Source organism: Rattus norvegicus, chromosome 3 (assembly GCF_036323735.1).
Source record: "Rattus norvegicus strain BN/NHsdMcwi chromosome 3, GRCr8, whole genome shotgun sequence".
Lineage (NCBI taxonomy): Eukaryota > Metazoa > Chordata > Mammalia > Rodentia > Muridae > Rattus > Rattus norvegicus.
In genome coordinates, this window is record NC_086021.1 from 25,792,578 (window position 1) to 25,811,007 (window position 18,430).

Genomic DNA, 18,430 nt, shown 5'->3' on the forward strand with positions numbered 1-18,430 from the left:
CAGAATTGCCTTAAGAAAACCATTTCTGCATTCATTCATTCATTCATTTATCATAATGACCTGGGCAAGGAGTTCTCTTTCCCAGTGTTCCTTATATGTGACATAAACCTTGCTAGAAGTCAGTGCTAAGGCCAAGTTTGGTTTGCCTAAGCCTATGTTTCTCACTGGTTGGGTTTGCCTTCATTTTTAGAAAGCTCAAAGCATAATGCTGCTTTGAATCAACTACAATTGCAGTGTTTTCTTGAAGCCATTTTTCCCCTCCTGATGTGGAGACCGGACATAATAAATGAAAGAACACTCTGCTGGTCCATGCTTAAGATGCTATTCTGAATCACCGATTGTATTTATCATAAGAAGACACTACTCAGACTTGAATGTGCCTGCAAATTCCTGGGAATCTGATTACTATGCTAAATAGGTCATTGAATCTGACACAGTAACTCAGGAGCTACTGCATTTCTAACCTTAGACCCCAGGTGATGCCACTTAGGCCTGGTCTATAAATTGAGTTGCACAAGGTGAAAGAAACGTGTTCCCTTGATTCAGCACAATTTCTGTGTCCACCTCCTCCACAAAATATGACCAGAGTCTCTAGAAGTGTAGGGACAGACACCAAAAGCACGTAAGATGCTGTTAAGAAGTACAAGTCACCCCCACCCTAATTTCCCTTTGTCTCTCTACTAACCCTCCGAGTTCCCGATGAAAGTGGCCAGAGAGTCTCCTGGGAAGCTCTCCAGATGCTTTTGCTGCAGGTGGCCTCAAGGCCAATTTTCAAAATGACTGCTTTTTCCAAGGTTTTTCCCAAGGTACACTGCTGGGGACAGCTGTTATCACTAATACTTGGCTAGGATTTTAACATCCTAGTGTTTTCATACCAGCCCTAAGAAGGTCCCATCCCTCATCTTCAATTCAGAGTTGGTTCAGTTCCAGAAAATCTTAGACCCTCACCCCTAGGCCCAGAGCAGCCAGGTCTCCCTATTCCTACCCCGATGCCACACCTCAGGCCAGCCAGGTAGAGACAAAGTCGCTCATGAAAAGAGCGACCCCCAGGCACCAGGGCGGGGTCCCCGGGTGCCCCAGCCCTCACTCACCTTACCTGTCTGGACCAGGATGGCCAAGGAGAAAACGAGGTAAAGGAGGAGAGCAGTGAGCCTAGCCACCATGGCTGGGAGCAAGTACAGGGCCCCAGAGGAGGACAGCTATCCCAGGAGGGCCTGAGAGGTGGGTGGGGAGGAGGGGCTGGAGAGGAGGAGCCTATCACATCTGCAGGACCCCACCAACAGCTAGAACCACTTGAGCAGCTTGGCAGCAGTCTGGAGGTGGGACATGGGGGAGGGGCGGAGGCGGGGCTAACAGACACCCTTGGGTCGCCTGATCCGGATTGGGTGGTGTGTCTACTTGCTGCCCACAGAACCCTCCCCTTCCTGCGTCACAATGGGAATGTCAGAAGAGGCCTTCGAGTATCAGAAGCCAGGGGGTGAGAAACAGCAGTGGAGACTGTGCTCAGAAATGGCCACCTGTGAGACCACCACACCCTGGCCCAGAGCTTTCGACCTGGCCACACCTTCCTCCTCTACTTCAGTTCTCCCAGCTGCGAGGACCCCAGCACCTCAGCAGCGCTTGCTACTCCAGGTTGAAAGCTGCAACAGAATCCCTGCCTCAGACTAAAAGAACTGGTCTGTTTGTGTAGCTGCTGGGAACCAGGTGGAAGCTGAGGATCAGGGCAGGCAACAGGGAGGGTGAGCTCAGTCCAGAGTAAAAGCTGTAGGGAACAGTTCCTGATGCTTGAGTTAGGGATGGCCTTAGTGAAGGGAAAGTTCACAGCTGCTCAGTCTACTGAGACTAACAAATGCGCTGCAGCCTTTCCCCCTGAATCAATCTCTCTCTCTCTCTCTCTCTCTCTCTCTCTGTGTGTGTGTGTGCAAGTGGAGTCCACCTCCCTGGCGGTGAGAATGCAGATACTCTCTGCTGTGACAACCAAAAACCTACTGCAGCCTGGAATTGAAAGCTCCCAATATGAACAGGGCTGCAGCCCGCTCTCAGGACACAGAAACACTGCTCAGGGTGGCAACATGGAACCTGTCTATACCATCATGCAGCATAAGCTGCCCTGGGGCCACTTCAGAGCACCTCTCCTATTCCTATGCCTATGGGGCCTATACAACACATATACATATGCACAGGCAGGCAGGCAGGCAGGCGTGCACAGACACACACACAAACACAGACACACAGACACACACACACACACACACACACACACGCACGCACACACACACACCCTAATGAAAACAATACTAAAAAGAAGAGAAATTTTCTGAGCCTTTAACAAAATCCTAATTCCCTGACTCAGCAAACCAAATCCTATATGCTTAAAGGGGAAGTTAAAATTTATTGAGAAGGGTGCTCTCTACTCAGAAAATAAGGTTCAAACAGCATCTGTCTTCAAACTACACAACAGAGCTGCGGGGTAACTCAAGTCCATCCACTACCAGAAGCCTCGAATTTCCTACCTTGAGCTGGTACTAGAAGGTCTCAGCCCCATGTCAACAGCTGCCCAGAGTAAGCCCACAGCTGCTGGATAAACCTCCGGGAGAACAGTGTTTCCTCTGAACATAAATAATAACAATTACATGTTTCTATGGTTCACACAGCTCACCAAACATTCTTTCTTAAGGGCTAGGCTTTCCCACACATGAACTTGTACACATGAACACACATAAATATTTTTTTAAATAAAATTTAAAAGTATTTTTCTCCTCTAAGACTTAGTAGCTTCCAGTTGGACAATCTCCCCCTGAAAGTCTTTTTCATAACCATTCTAGCATTTAGATGTCAGCATTGACTACATTTGGCAGCTGATTAAATACCACAGATCATGTCCCTCCTGGGTTATGCTGTTACCCTCAGTTCCCAGTGACTGGTTCCATTTCAGGCCTTTCTGAGCTCTTAAACAGCCACGCACAACCTGACACATTATCATCTACAAAGTTCACGCTTCAAGAACCATGACCGATTGCAAAAGAAAACTCTCTGAAGGTTTTACATCAGTTTACAGTTTTGTGCTGGGCCATAGCCCGCTCCTCAGGTTTCAGACAACTGTACATACAACCACTTTCCAATAACTGTGTGCTCTTCCTGGGCCAGGAAAATACAACCCCCAACAAAAGGCCACTCAAAAACCCATCTGTAACACTAAATCCCTTTGAGGAAATTTTTGATTCGTGCCTTTAAATCTCTTTAGATAGAAAAAACTCACACTGAATATTTTAGGAGATTGTTAGAAGAATTTGAAAGTTCTAGAACTTTTAAAAGAAATCCATGCCTTTGGCTTTAACAAAAACAAATGCTCATCAAACTCCATCAAGCAGAAAAGGAGCCAGGAGGCCAAAGCTTTTTAATGAGACTTTCTGTTTTCAGTTTCTCTGTTTTCCAGCCCAGCTGTTCACTCCCCACCCCCATCCTCCAGTTTGCTATGTTTTAAATCCTCTAAAGATTAGTAATGATGGTCTTAAACTAATGCAGGCACTCAAAACATAACATACTAACAACAAATCCTGGCAATACGTTTATAAATGAAAATCAGAGACCTGAGGGTGAAATAACTTGCCTTAGCATGGCCAAGATTCAAACTTGACAACAACGGTCCTCCCCTAACTATTACTCTATACTCTGTTAAACACAAAGTGTTTTCTTCCCTCCTGAACTATTTCTCTAAACAACCCCTGAACCTGCAGAAAATGTCCCAGCAGAACCAGAAGGTCCTCTCTGCTAGGTTAATGTTTTTGTCAATACACGGACAGAAAAACTGTGAAGTTGAAATGCTGTGGAGAGAGGTATGACCTCTGACACATCCTCCTGGCAGAGATCATTGAGCAGGGAGAGCGGGAGATAGGTGTGGGGGAGGATGAATCTAGGACCAGTTTCCCAGTCCATCAGGGTGGATGAAAGGTTGTTCCCTCTGGGCATTCCCCTGCCTTCTTCCTGCTACCTTTAGTGCTAGTGAGTCACAGAACCAGGTTAAGGTGGTTCAGGGGAGGGGAAGGCCACAGCTGTGGGGACAAGAACCAGAATTAATAGCAGACACAGGTGTCTATACCATGTTCTCTCCCTAAGGCTCTTCAGCATGTTTGCCTAAGCCTGCACAGCTAACTATCACAGTCAAAGCTAAATGGCTGTACCCTCCATCCTGCAATGCCTATGAAGCCTCGACATAGCTCACCTTCTCTGAACTTGCAAACCGAAATTTTTCATTACACTTGGGAGGAGAGCTGGCTGTATAATCCAGGCTGGCCTACAATTCTCTATATGGCCCAGGCTACTCTTGAACCTAGAAAATCTTTCTGTCTCAGCCTGCCCCAGCCTGTCCCAGCCTGCCCGGTACAGGGATGGGCCCAGGTGAATGACCATGTCTAGTTTGTCAACTCTGCTATATTTTCTTTAAACAAAACCTCAAATGCCCAGTTTTTCAATGCACTTGCCTTGAGCTTTAGAACTCACGTGGTCATCCAGTCCTACCACATACCTCCCTCCACTCAGGGGTGGCATGTACCAGACTCGGGGTAATTAGGAAGGATTTCTCCTTCCAAAGGAGCGACGGGAACATCTGGCTGTGAAAGCACTGGCCGTGACTCTGGATAGGACTGGGTGTTTCTGATCCCAAGGTCTTTCCTGCCTGGAGTTAGGAAAGCTGCATCTGCCTGTGGAGGAGCTGAGGTTCTGGTGCCCATTGGATCCAAAAGCAATGCTGGGTCCTTGAAATCCAGGACCTCTACCTCTCCCACAGGTGGCCCCTGTTTGATTTGACAGACCAAAGAAGCCGATTCTGTTTCCCGGTAGGATGGCCAGTTACCAGGTGCTGGGTGTGGCAAAGGAGAAGCGTGATCAGACTCTGGAGACGTGGTGCCAACATCCACTGAAAAGAAAATTATACAAATTCTAGGTTTAGAAATATAAAATTAAAAGAGTTAGCCCCAAAAGCCACAAACTCAGGGCTAAGCCCTGCTGCCAGGAATAGCAGGCCATAAAGATAAAAAAAAAAGGAATACAGGAACCAGCCTGAGTTAATGGGACTGATTCATGGGACATCTGGCAGGAAGACACCTCCCCCTAGCACACTCAGGGCCATATTTCAACTAGGTGTCCTCCGGCCCCTGATAAGCCCCTGACTTCTAACACGTACTCTTTCTGCTTTGTTCTCACTGCTATGTTTAAATGAGCCAATTATATGTAACCACGCCAAAACCCCCTAGCCTTCTCTATATAACCCTCTGACTTTTGAGTTTCGGGGTTGACACCTCTGTCTCCTGCGTGGGATATGTGTCGGCCCGGAGATCTCTGTAATAGGTCTCCGTAATAAACCTCGCCTTTGCTTATTACATCCAAAATGGTCTCTCTGTGTCTGGGGTCCGCGATTTCCCAAGACTTGAGTAAGGGTCTCTCTGCGTGGGATCTTTCATAATAATGGGGGCTCGTCCGGGATCTTCGCGACCACCCCAGACTCCGAAGACCCCTTGGAGGTGAGTTGGATGTTTGTCTGAGTGTTTCTGTGAGAGCGGCGCCGCAATTGTCAGTCTGTGTCTGTCTCTGTTTTGGTTCCGCCGTGTGTGTATATATGTGTGTCTCGGTACCGGTGAAGTCTCACTCTGGTCAGTACTTAGAGAGTGGACGTGGAGTCTCACTCTGGTCAGTACTTAGAGAGTGGAAGTGGAATCTCACTCTGGTCAGTGCTTAGAGAGTGGACGTGGAGTCTCACTCTGGTCAGTACTTAGAGAGTGGAAGTGGAATCTCACTCTGGTCAGTGCTTAGAGAGTGGACATGGAGTCTCACTCTGGTCAGTACTTAGAGAGTGGAAGTGGAATCTCACTCTGGTCAGTGCTTAGAGAGTGGACATGGAGTCTCACTCTGGTCAGTACTTAGAGAGTGGACGTGGAATCTCACTCTGGTCAGTGCTTAGAGAGTGGACATGGAGTCTCACTCTGGTCAGTACTTAGAGAGTGGAAGTGGAGTCTCACTCTGGTCAGTGCTTAGAGAGTGGACGTGGAGTCTCACTCTGGTCAGTGCTTAGAGAGTGGACGTGGAGTCTCACTCTGGTCAGTGCTTAGAGAGTGGACGTGGAGTCTCACTCTGGTCAGTGCTTAGAGAGTGGACGTGGAATCTCACTCTGGTCAGTGCTTAGAGAGTGGACGTGGAATCTCACTCTGGTCAGTACTTAGAGAGTGGACGTGGAGTCTCACTCTGGTCAGTGCTTAGAGAGTGGACGTGGAGTCTCACTCTGGTCAGTGCTTAGAGAGTGGAAGTGGAATACGTGTTAGTGTCTGTTGTCTGTATTCTGTTTCTGTGTTTGGTATCCCAGAAGCAGATAAGGTTAAGCTGCAGTTTGGGCCAGGTACTGAAGGTACCAGGCATCTGTGAAAATTGGTTATAAGATGCTTTGTCTTGGTCTTGTTTGTCTGGTTTGTTTTCTGTGGTATTGTTGAGTGTCTTTTTGGCTTTTGTTTCGTTTTTGAATTTTAGACTGACGACTGTGTTTGAATTTGGACTGACGACTGTGTTTGAAATCTTGGACTGATGACTGTGTTTGAAATCATGAAACTGTTTGCTTTGTTCGTCAAAGAGTTTTACTTGGTCCTCTTGGTGCTTAAGTTAAGAGTTAAAAATAATTTGCTTGAGAAAAATTGTTTTCTGCCAGGGAATTTTGTCTTTCTCTCTTGAGCCTCCTCCCCAAAGAGAGATGCCCCTCCCTTTACTCCCCTTGATCAGCCTAGCTGCTGTTAACAGTTGTGTAAACAGACATTAACAAAAACCTTGAGGACAAAACCTCTCGTAAATAAAAAAGTTCCCCTGATTAGGCCTCCGGTATGAAACAAGTATAGTGAGTAAGAAACTTAATTTTATGGACCCCGCTCTAGTGGCGGTGTGTTGGTTGATAGCCAACGTTAATTTTTAAAACATAGTGTTTTATCTGTGCTTGTGCTTGCAGCACACAGTAGGGGGGAGCAAAATTAGCTGCGGAGCTGCTGCAGCGAGCATGGGGACTTCTCAAGTCTCACCCAATTTTTCTGGCTCTTCAGGAGCTGTTTAAAAAGAAAAGGCTTAAGGTAAAAAGAAACACTATAGAGAGATTTCTTAGTGAATTATTACACCTTGGTTCGCGATCTCTGGGAATCTCACGGTGGACAGCTGAGATAAGCTAAAAAAGGATTTAAATTTTGCTTGAGAGCAAAGAATCTTAAAGGCGGAGTTTCAGCTGGTGTGGCACTTAATGCGTAGCTGCCTAAAAGATCAGAAATCCTGTCAACAGGCTATAAAAAAGGGACAGGCTGTGTTAGAAATGCTACAGAAAGAATGATCTAAAAAGGCTGAGAGTGAGGTGGGAGAGGACTCTAAAGAAAACAAGAACAAGAAAGGAATTTCTGCTTTTAGTGACCAGACCTTCAACTCTTGCTCACAGAAAGAGAGTGCTCATTAGGAGAAGTTCTTTAAGGAGCCTGCCTTGAAGTCCTGCTTGCTAAATAAATACTGTAGGTAAAATAAAAACCATAAAAGCAAAAAAAAAAAAAAAAAAAAAAAAAGGAGCCTGCCTTATCTGCTGGCCCTATTCCAAGAGAGGAGTCAGTCTCCAGCATTAAATTACTTTTCTCACTGGTCATCATTAGCATGGAGAATGCCTTTGATCCTATCCCCACAGCAGCCAGTTCCTGCCCCTGTGGTGGAAATGTCCCAGGTTGGGGGACAGAGAAGCCCCTAAAATAGTTTCAAAGAATCTACAACAAACCATGAAGAACTTTGTTTTGTTTTGCCAGTCAGAATTTAAAATTCAGGCTTTGGCTGTGGCCAAGGTCAGGATTAATGTTTTCTTTTCCATGGGCCTTTAGCCCACTGAGACAGTTTGGTGAAGGACTACTACTGCAGTCCTGATATTCAGAGACATGGAGAGAGCTATAGTTTTTTTATTATTAAAGGTTGGTACTATAGTATTAACAATCTCCTTATTAGATATAAGAGACAAGAAGCCCCAGGTAAACTGGTTACAATTCTTTTGTCAGCTGCTTAGTATCTAACACCCAGGTTCTAACGTCTCTCCATCCTTTTGTTATTAGTTCTTACTGGAAGCCTAGTGCCATTTAGAGGATGGGTCTCTTGAGCGATAAAGCCACTGAGCTGGCACTAAAGGGAGGTACTCCTTAAGGGAAAATCTAAGTCCAGAGAGACAGCCGGTAGCAGATAGGCTGCCCCTCTGCTCACTTTTCTGTTTCACAGACACAAGGTCTTTTTGTCCCAAGAAAGCCTCCTGGCTTAGCTGTGTGACTAAATGCTGTTTGCCCTCTTCAGTGGACCTCTATTCTCAAGATTCTCTTGTTTTCCACCATCCCATTTAAGATGCTTGTTAGTAACTGTTACAGGTCTTCTTTACCACCGAGGAAAGACGGAATCCTACTAGAGGCCAGAAAAAGTGTTCCAGAGATGGATAGAAGGCCCTCACTTCTGCCTGCTCTCTTCAGACGCCTAAAGGTAGGGAGTGCCAGGTCTGCTGCCAGGCTCCAAGGGTGGGTCTCTGAGGGGCTAGAAAATGCCCCACCAATCTGGCTAAGATAAAAAAAGGATATGAAAAAAAAAAGTTACAAAAATTTGAAGGGTTAAGTTAAGTTGCTGAGAGTTAGTATAAGTTACAGAGAAAATAAAGTTAAAAAAGAAAGAGGTAAAAAGAACAGAAAGCTAGGGAAGAAAAGAGACAAAAAAAAAGTTAGAGAGCTAAAGAGAGATAAAAGACAAGAGAGGAACATATACTGGCCACAGTAGTTGGAGAACCTAGGAAGATAGTACCTGACAACAGAAGAGAATTCCTGGCTAAAGATCAGTGTGCCTAATACGAAGAAAAAGGACATTGGGTCAGGGACTGCCCCAGAAAGAACAAGAGGGGACACTGGAGAGCCTCTTGGTGCTGGCTATACACAGAGATGGAAGGGAAGCCCGCCCAGTTGTTTTGTGGATACAGGGACCCAATGCTCTGTGCTCCTATGCTCCAGTGGGCCAGTATCCAAAGACCTTGGGTACAGGGGCCTACTGACAACAAACAATACTTATGGACTGCCCGAAGAACAGTGGACCTTGGCGTGGGCCGGGTAACCCACCCATTAATTCATGGTCATCCCTGACTGCCCCTATCCCTTGCTCATGAGAAAATTGCTCTCCAAATTGGCTTGCGTGGGCTAAAATGGCTAGATGAGGCCATGTGTATACATATCTATAGACTGTGTATGTGGAGCTTAAGACCTGTCTCAGTACACCAGTAACTGATGCTGGGAGATGAATGGCTTAGTGCTTTTCTGCCTGGAACACACCGTTCCTGCCAGCCGGGCACTAACAATTATCACCCAATCCATGACTTAAACTGTGATAGAGTGGCTGATAGAGTGTCCAAAGATGGGACCACTGGTCAGCTGCCATGGACTAGATTCTCCACCGGTTGGGGACAATCTGGTCACCTTGCTGCCCAATCCGGACCTGGAGCCACCACAGCACGAGTGTCAAACACTGACAGAAGCACATGGGTGGAGGAAAGACCTCTGTGACTGGCTGATTGACCCCTGCTGAAAGCCGAGGACCTTGTCCACAGACGGGAACAGTTCTCTTCATGAATGAAGGTCAGAGACAAGTGGGTGCTGCCATGGTGGACAACACAGTGTCATCTAGAATGGCTGAACCCCAACCCCCAACACATCAGCACCACAGATGCCTTTGCCATCTCTTAGATGCCCTGATGAAGCCAACAACTGTGAGTACTATTCATTGCTCAGGATATCAGGAGGAAAGAGATTCAGTGACATGGGACAGTAACAAAGTAGATAAAGTGGCTTGAGAAATGGCTATGCAGGAGCCTATCCTGGTTACAGGCCTACAGGAGACAGCCACTGAGAACTGGGATTAGACTAAGGGATGGCCTCACTTAAAATGTACAACAGAAGAAAAGGCCCAAGTTGTTTAAAAGATAAAAGGACAATGACACACTTGGGGAGAAAGCTATACCCCCCCAGAGAACAAACAAAAGACTCACTTTGCCAAATTAAGAAATAGACTCATTTAAGAGATAAGAAGTTTGTCCAAATAGTTAAAATATATATAATAGACTTTAAGATTTTAGCCAAGAGAGACAGTAAAAAGTATAAGATACGTTAGTAAATAAATGCTTAACAAACAAACAGGACAAAGAGACCTAGAGAGTTTAACGAAAAGTCAAAGTGAACTTCACTGAGATAAAACCAGAAAAATATAATCTCCTAGTGCTTGTAGATACTTTTTCAGAAATAGACAGAAGCTTTCCTCACCAAACGAGAGACGGCCTCTACAATCATCAAGAAGATACTGAAAGAAATCTTCCCCAGGTCTGGAATGCCCAAGGTAATCTGGTCAGACAACGGTCCTACTTTCGTTGCCAAGGTAAGCCAGGGTGTGGCCAAGTATTTAGAGGTCGATTAGAAATTACATTGTATTTACAGACCTCAAAGCTCAAGACAGGTAGAATAAATAAATAGAACTCTAAAAGAGACCCTGACCAAATTGACCATGGAGACTGGCACAGACTGGGTGACACTCCTTCCCTCTTGCTCTCTTCAGAGCAAGAAATACCCCTTCCAGATTCAGCCTTACCCCCTTTGAGATCTTATATGGGGCCTCAGCTCCCCTGACTGTATTAGATGATGTTACTAAACCAACTTGTCATAGTGCCATAGTAATAATGATTTGTGTGCCAGGCTAAAAGACCTACAGGTGATACAGAAAGAAATCTGCTCACAGCTGACAGCAGCCTATGCCCCGGAGACCCCTGAGACATCCCATCAGTTCCAGGTCGGAAACAGCTACACTGAGCCCAGATACTCGAGCCTCGCTGGAAAGGACCATACCTGGTGCTGCTGACCACCCTGACAGCCGTCAATTCTCAGCCCTCACCAGCCGTGTACTTACTAGCTGTTAGGGCTGAGAGCTGGGACCTAGAGGGAAATTCAGTCATGTTTGTCCTGGGTTCCATCGAGATAGGGGTGGGAATAGGCTTGATTTCTATTACAAATGATGTAACATTACATATGTTAGTACTCCTAACACTTCTTGGGACTGTGCCTCAGGGATCACAACCTGTATAAGTTTAGAAGTTCTAAAAGACAGTCATGACCTTGGTATATAGGTTTAGATAGTGTCCAGATAGAATCCTGATGCCAAAGACTTTTTAGCTGACCTCCAAGAATACCTAACCTCCCTCTCAGAGGTAGTCCTTCAAAATAGAAAAAGATTAGACCTGATATTCCTTAAAGAAGGAGTCTGTGTGCTATACTGAAAGAAAAATGTTGCTTCTATACAGACCATTCAGGAATAATTAAAGACTCCATAAATAAACTTAGAAAAAGGTTAGACAAAAGACAGACAGAAAAACACATAAGAGATGGTTCGAGAGCTAGTTTAGTAGATCTCCCTAGATGACTACCCTACTCTCTGCTACAGCTGGGCCATTATTAATAATTTTCTTGGTTTTAGTTTTTGGACCCTGCGTGACAAACAGGTTAATTGCTTTTGTTAAAAATCGAGTGGGTGCTGTGCGGTTGATGGTTGTGAGACAACAGTACCAGTCAGTTAAGACAACTGGTGAGACCAAATACGAGACTTGATATCAAAATTCTAAGATTAGAATTATTTAGTAGGAGAAGACGGGAATGAAAAGAAAATTATACAAATTCTAGGTTTAGAAATATAAAATTAAAAGAGTTAGCCCCAAAAGCCACAAACTCAGGGCTAAGCCCTGCTGCCAGGAATAGCAGGCCATAAAGATAAAAAAAAAAGGAATACAGGAACCAGCCTGAGTTAATGGGACTGATTCATGGGACATCTGGCAGGAAGACACCTCCCCCTAGCACACTCAGGGCCATATTTCAACTAGGTGTCCTCCGGCCCCTGATAAGCCCCTGACTTCTAACACGTACTCTTTCTGCTTTGTTCTCACTGCTATGTTTAAATGAGCCAATTATATGTAACCACGCCAAAACCCCCTAGCCTTCTCTATATAACCCTCTGACTTTTGAGTTTCGGGGTCGACACCTCTGTCTCCTGCGTGGGATATGTGTCGGCCCGGAGATCTCTGTAATAGGTCTCCGTAATAAACCTCGCCTTTGCTTATTACATCCAAAATGGTCTCTCTGTGTCTGGGGTCCGCGATTTCCCAAGACTTGAGTAAGGGTCTCTCTGCGTGGGATCTTTCACCACAAAGCTCGAATTAGCCTTTGATTTGAAAGACACATCAATACATCGATTCTGCTGTGGCCTTCCAGGGCCTGCCCTGGTTCAATTGGTGGGTATTCTACATCCTCTCCATTCTCATTGTGATAATTGCAACTGTCCTCAGTACAGATCTCCAGGGCTGCAGCATGGTGGAAGGAGTGCTCCAGCGCTGAGGAGCAGGCTGTGGAATGGTCACCTCTGACCGTGGCTGGCCAGACATTGTCCAGGGCCAGCCTGCTGCTGATGTGAAAAGCCCACGCCCCAGGAATCCCCAGGTTGCTTAGTCTAAGAACAGTGGAAAGAGTGGATTGTAACCAGTCCATTCATCCTCCTTCAGAATTCATATTGAAATCAAAAGACTTTAACGATCAAAGCCAAACTTTCCATGCTATGTCAAACAGAAGCAAAGCTTCTAAGTAACTGAGATAAATACCATACAGGAACTTTGTTATAAGCTGCCTTTTGTTTGGCATTGTGTATGGAACACTAAGCCATCAGGTTATATGTCTGCTCCAGAAGCCCAAATCAAATATTCTGTCAAAATCCTGGCTGTCTTGAGAGCAAACATGGAATGCAAGAATATTTTATGCTTTCTCGACGTGAATGAAAACTTAAATCGGACTCAAGCTTACTTAAGCTTAAAATTCCTAAAACACTTAAATAGTACTGATTTCTACAAGCCGTGCCTACACCAGTGCTTATCAGTCGTCACTGTGCTCTGCAAGATAGGGGTGGTAGCTGTGCTAGATCTTAGTGAGGAAAAAGTTGGTTTTGAGAGGTTAGCTAATCTTCAGATCATACAGCCCAAAGTTGGCAAAGCCACGGCAAGAATTTCATGCTAACAAGAAACTTTGTCTTACAAACATCTCTGTGTACAAGGATTCACATGGACTAATGTATTAATGACAGAGGATGATAGATCTATCAGTACTTTTTAATGACCAAGTCTAAAACAATTTTTGAGCAAAAGTTCAACATGGGTAAGATACAAATGTATTAATCAAAATGAGGCTCAGTATTTGGGAACAGATCTTCATTTTCTCTGTAGAGTAGACCATGAACCCCTGTTAATTCCCAAGAATCTCTTTTCTCAGAGGAGTCTCACCAGATAGTCCCAGCTATCCTGAAACTCGAGATCTTCTGCTGGGATGTGGCACTATTCTTGCCAGCTCAGTCACCTACTATCTCAGTGTCAATGGTACGCTTGCTGTGAAGAGGACAGCCATGTGAGAGATGACTCCTAACCGTAAGAGAAAGCTCGGATTAGGAAGGCTCTGGAAGGCTGAAGGAATGCCCATTCAGAGCCTGCCCCACATGTGGCCCATATATATACACCCACCAAACTAGATAAGATGGATGAAACAAAGAAGTGCAGGCTGACAGGAACTGGATGTAGATCTCTCCTGAGAGACACAGCCAGAATATGGCAAATGCATAGGTGAATGCCAGCAGCAAACCACTGAACCGAGAATGGGACCACCCCATTGAAGGAATCAGAAAAAAGACTGAAAGAGCTTGAAGGGGCCTGAGACCCCATATGAACAACAATGCCAACCAACCAGAGCTTCAGGTGACTAAGTCACTACCCAAAGACTGACCCTGGGCTCCAACTGCATAGGTAACAATGAATAGCCTAGTAAGGGCACCAGTGGAAGGGGAAGCCCTTCATCCTGCCAAGACTGAACCTCCAGTGAACGTGATTGTTGGGGGGAGGGCGGTAATGGGGGGAGGGTGGGGAGGGGAACACCCATATAGAGTGGGAGGGGAAAGGTGTTAGGGGGATGTTGGCCTGGAAACCAGGAAAGGTAATAACAATTGAAATGTAAATAAAAAATACCCAATTTAATAAAGATGGAGAAAAAAAAATGACTCTGGAAAATGGGACCTAGCCAATGATATCAATCCTGTGTTTGCACGAAATACCAAACCTCAAATTATCCCAGACAATGTAATTTCCTCAAAAGTCAACAATCAAGAATAAGAGGGAATGGCTAAAAAGAGGTATTAAGATCCAGTGAATCATATAACGAGATCTTTGTTCACTGGGGCAAGTATTCATCATTCTAGTCTAGGTTTCTACTGCAATAATGAAGAGAGTTGAGGTTTTCCTCAGTTCTCTATCTCTCTCTCATTCTGTGCACTGTCCACGAGCCACTACCTGTACCCAAATGTATTCACCATACTCTGCTGTACTGGCTGGATTTCGTCACCCTGAGGCAGACCTGAGAAGAGATTGCCTCAATCACACATGCATATAGGCAAGTCTGGGGGAGGGGCGCTTTCTTGGTTAATGATTGGTAGGAGGAAGAGCAGTTCACTATGGGTGATACCACCCTAGGGTACCATCTCTGGTTGTGTAAGAAATCAGGCTGAGTAAGACAGAGGAACCAAGCCAATATTAATGTTCCTCCATGGCTTCTGCTCCAGTTCCTACCTCCTCCTAGGTTCCTGTCTTGCTTTAGTTCCTGCCTTGGCTCCCCTAATGCACTGTGTGACCCAGGACAGTAAACCAAATAAACCCTCTCCTCCCCAATCAGGTCAGTGTTCGTCCCTTCTGTGATTTGCTATATTCAATTGCTAAGGTTTCTTTTCATTTTTTGAGACACAGTCTCATGTAGCTGATGATAACCTTGAGCTTCTATTCCTCCTGCCTGCACCTCCCAAACACTGGGATACCAGGTGTGATACTAAACCCTGTTTGTGTGGCACCAAGGTCAAAACTCTGGGCTTTGTGTCCCCTAGGCAATGTTCTACCAGCAGAGCTTCAACTCTTGCCTTCAGTTGGTGCTTATAGAAATTAGGGTTGCAAATAAAACACACCACAGAAGACAAAACTCCAGGCTGAAAAAATGACTTAGCAGGGAAAGCCACTTACCTACAAGACCTTAGAGCAAACCCAGAATCCACGTGATAGGGGGAGAGCACAAACTCTGACAAACTGGATTCCGACCCAGACACCTCCCCAACAGCTGCGTCCAACCCCAACTCCCACACAGTAATGTAATTATAAAAACTGAAACCAATCAGTAAGAAGACACCCTGGAGCCCCAGCCCATCCCACAGCAGGGTATTGCAGCTGGGAAACCTCTTGAGTTTGGAAGTGGACAGCTTCAAAGCTTCAAAGAGAAGGAAAATACAAATCATGCAAGAGTGGAGCTAAATAAATGCCTTCTAATGAGACATAAATCAATATCCTGGCGTTTGCCACAGTGCCTGGTGGGAATCTAAACAGCTAATTTACCCTCCACACTGAGGTCGTTTATGCATGCTCACAGATAGAATTTGTCTCCTAAAAGGAAAACTGTATCACAAAACAGAACAGCCATGCTGGCCTGCCTGGGACTAATCCCTTCCCAGGAACTACTCTCTTCCCTACCTGAATATGCATATGTTTCAGAAGAGGCCTGCAAACATGAATAATATATGACCTCTGTTGGAGGAAGAGATTCCAGGACTAGGAAAATGTTCTTCTCCTTGGAGGGGTACAGCAAAGCATCCAGAGGGAGCTAGGACCATGATCCTGAGCTACTTTAGTTTACAAATGTTGTCCTCAATGCTGGGCATGTGTGATGCAATGTTTCAACCCTCAAGACAACGATACTGACAGAATCTGGAGGAAAGAAGCCTAGGAGACAGTGTTAAGTATGCAAACACTGAATGGGAGGCAAAGCCCACGCTGAAAGGGGAGGTAGCAGAGTTGTCACTCAGAGTAGTGGTAGGATAATTCTGCCTTGCATTTTATGTTATTCCATTGTCTGTAGTTTGTCTCATTTTATTAAGCGTGAGGCACACCAAATTTGTCAATCACTCTGGTCATGTCTCACGCTGCTCCTTTCTGGCACATGCCTGTGTCTTAAAAATTGTAGTATTTCAAGCACTCAGCCCTCCTTCCAAGGGGCTCTAGGTACAACCTGGGGAGAGAGAGTCTTTAAGCTAGAGGATAAGAGGTTAGAGGAGAAAGGATAGAGGCCAACTGCTAAGTCTGTTCTAGAGTCTAGACTACACAGACTAGGGTGAGATGGAGACCTACACACGGTACGGATCACAGAACAGGAGGGGACACTTGTATGTAGAACCTTGGAAATAAGGCTGAGTGCTTGAAATACTATGATTTTTAAAGGCAGAGCCCCTGGACACCAACAGAATCTGGGAAGGACCAAGAATCACAGAGTATTAGAATGAGAATTGGTACCTGCATAGCCATAAGAAGCTGCTGTGCGTGTGCGTGTGTCTGTGCCTGTGTGTGTGTGCAAAAGCATGTGAGGAGACAGTTGTCTAGAGCCATAAAGGCCTTCATACACGTGCTCACACACACATGCATACACATCCATGCACACGTACGTGCGAGTGCACACACACACACACACACATGCACACGCACACGCACACGCACACAAACACTGTCATCCATTCACTCCGGTTCTTCACTATTTCCTTTGATGCTTTCCAGAAATATCAAAATTGCAGGAGAGGGGCAGAGTGAGCTGTAACCAGAGTGACTGATAAAATGAACCAAAATACAAACAACCAGGTAACATGAAATCCAAGTAAGAAACACCCTATCTACTCTGCATAAGAGATCACCCCTGTATCCATACTTCAGAGCTGTATTGACTATGGCTCGGCCATTTAACTCTGACATAAGCACCTTTCGTAATTTCGGTAAGACTATTGGTAAATCTGAGAAGATAGTTATACTTACCACCTATAAGTTGAGAGAGGTTTAATTAAGATAATATCTGCAAGGGTTTTATCACAATGCTCTGCAGATAAAGTGATCGGCAAATTTTTGCTCTGTCACTCTATCTGCCCACGATCTAGTTTGAATGAGAAGCAACTATGGGAAGCCACAAAGTAACTACTGTGGGCTAAGCTAGTATTGCAAAATACAAAGACAAAAGAGCCCACCTGAAGTCAATAGTCTCTTAGGAGCACCAACTGGACAGACACCTGCAGAATAGCCTATTGCAGCACTAGCAGAATAACCCACTGGGGAGACTAAGAAATGGATTTGTCTCTGGAAACGCTGTGGGTAAACCAGTCAGCATGATTTCTGGTGATGGTGCCAGGAGAAACCTGAGACGACTAAAAGCCTCATCTACCTCCCCCCCATTATAGTACTCATAATTTAATCCTTAACAATACCTGTTTGAAAGACTGAATCATGATGCCTCCTCTCCAGAAATCATTAACCTGAAAAGCGTCCACTGAGGCAGTTAGTTATGACTGGATATTTTTATGTAGCCCCAAGAACAATGTTTTTCACAGCAAATCCCAGTAGTTCTGCAAAAACATATAATCACTTCTGGTTCTGGTTTATGCCTGACAGATAGTGCAGGAAAAAGAAAGAATCTTTTAAATCTTGGGCAGCCTGAAGCTCCAGAGGTCCAGCTTAGCTCTTGGTTTTCAACCAGCGCCTTTCTTAGAAGCCACCAAAGGTTATTATCAAATGGTTTCTGGCCACTAGAGATAGTGTCCCTCCTAAATGTCCTTCCAGTGCATAGCACAGTCACACACTCCACATTACTCACTGGTAGAGATTCTTCACTTACTGCTCACTGTTAGTCAGGCTGAAATACAGGGCTTTTCTCTTCACGTCATCTGCTTCCCCTTGGCAGAATCCCACCTTAGCAGGAAGCTGCAGCTGGACACTGTAGGATTCTTTGGGGTGAGTTCCAAAAACTGAAGACCATTGGCAGGATAGAGAAAGAGGGCATAGGAATCACATTCATCGGATGCCAGAACGGCCTGGAAAGTGTTCAGCTGTGGACAAAAAGGAATTGCAGACACCCTTAAACAAAGAAATAAACAAAAGAAGAAAATCAGAACACAGGTAAGGTGTTCCAACAAGGGGGCAGAGGCCAGATCCTTTTTAGGATTTCCCCATGTTGGTTTTGAACATAATCTCCTTTAGAATCCCCTCTTCAAATTACAAATATAATTTTGTAAACCACGTGTTATTTTTTTAATCTTTTCTACCAATTTAGATCAATAGTTAAATAATGCATAAATGAAACACTGGTTTAAAATCTTTAGGATTGCAGGGAAGAGGATGAAGAAGAACTAACTAACACTAAGGATATTTGAAAAAGCCATATGAAGGGCCAGAGAGACGGACAGTTAAGGGCACAGGCTGCTCTTCCAGAGGTCCTGGGTTCAATTC

At 45.1% G+C, this 18,430-nt stretch overlaps 1 long non-coding RNA gene across 5 annotated transcripts in view; it reads right to left on the bottom strand.

The window, feature by feature from the left end:
- LOC120101877 (uncharacterized) overlaps window positions 1-18,430 on the bottom strand; it is a 59,631-nt gene that overhangs the window by 28,003 nt on the left and 13,198 nt on the right. For 2 of the 5 annotated variants that reach the window (XR_010064724.1, XR_010064722.1), the window contains one exon: window positions 17,820-18,030. This is a non-coding gene — a long non-coding RNA (uncharacterized LOC120101877). Of the gene's footprint in view, window positions 1-1,091; window positions 18,059-18,430 lie in introns of all 5 variants that reach the window. The other 3 variants (XR_010064723.1, XR_010064726.1, XR_010064725.1) reach the window with 3 other exon arrangements.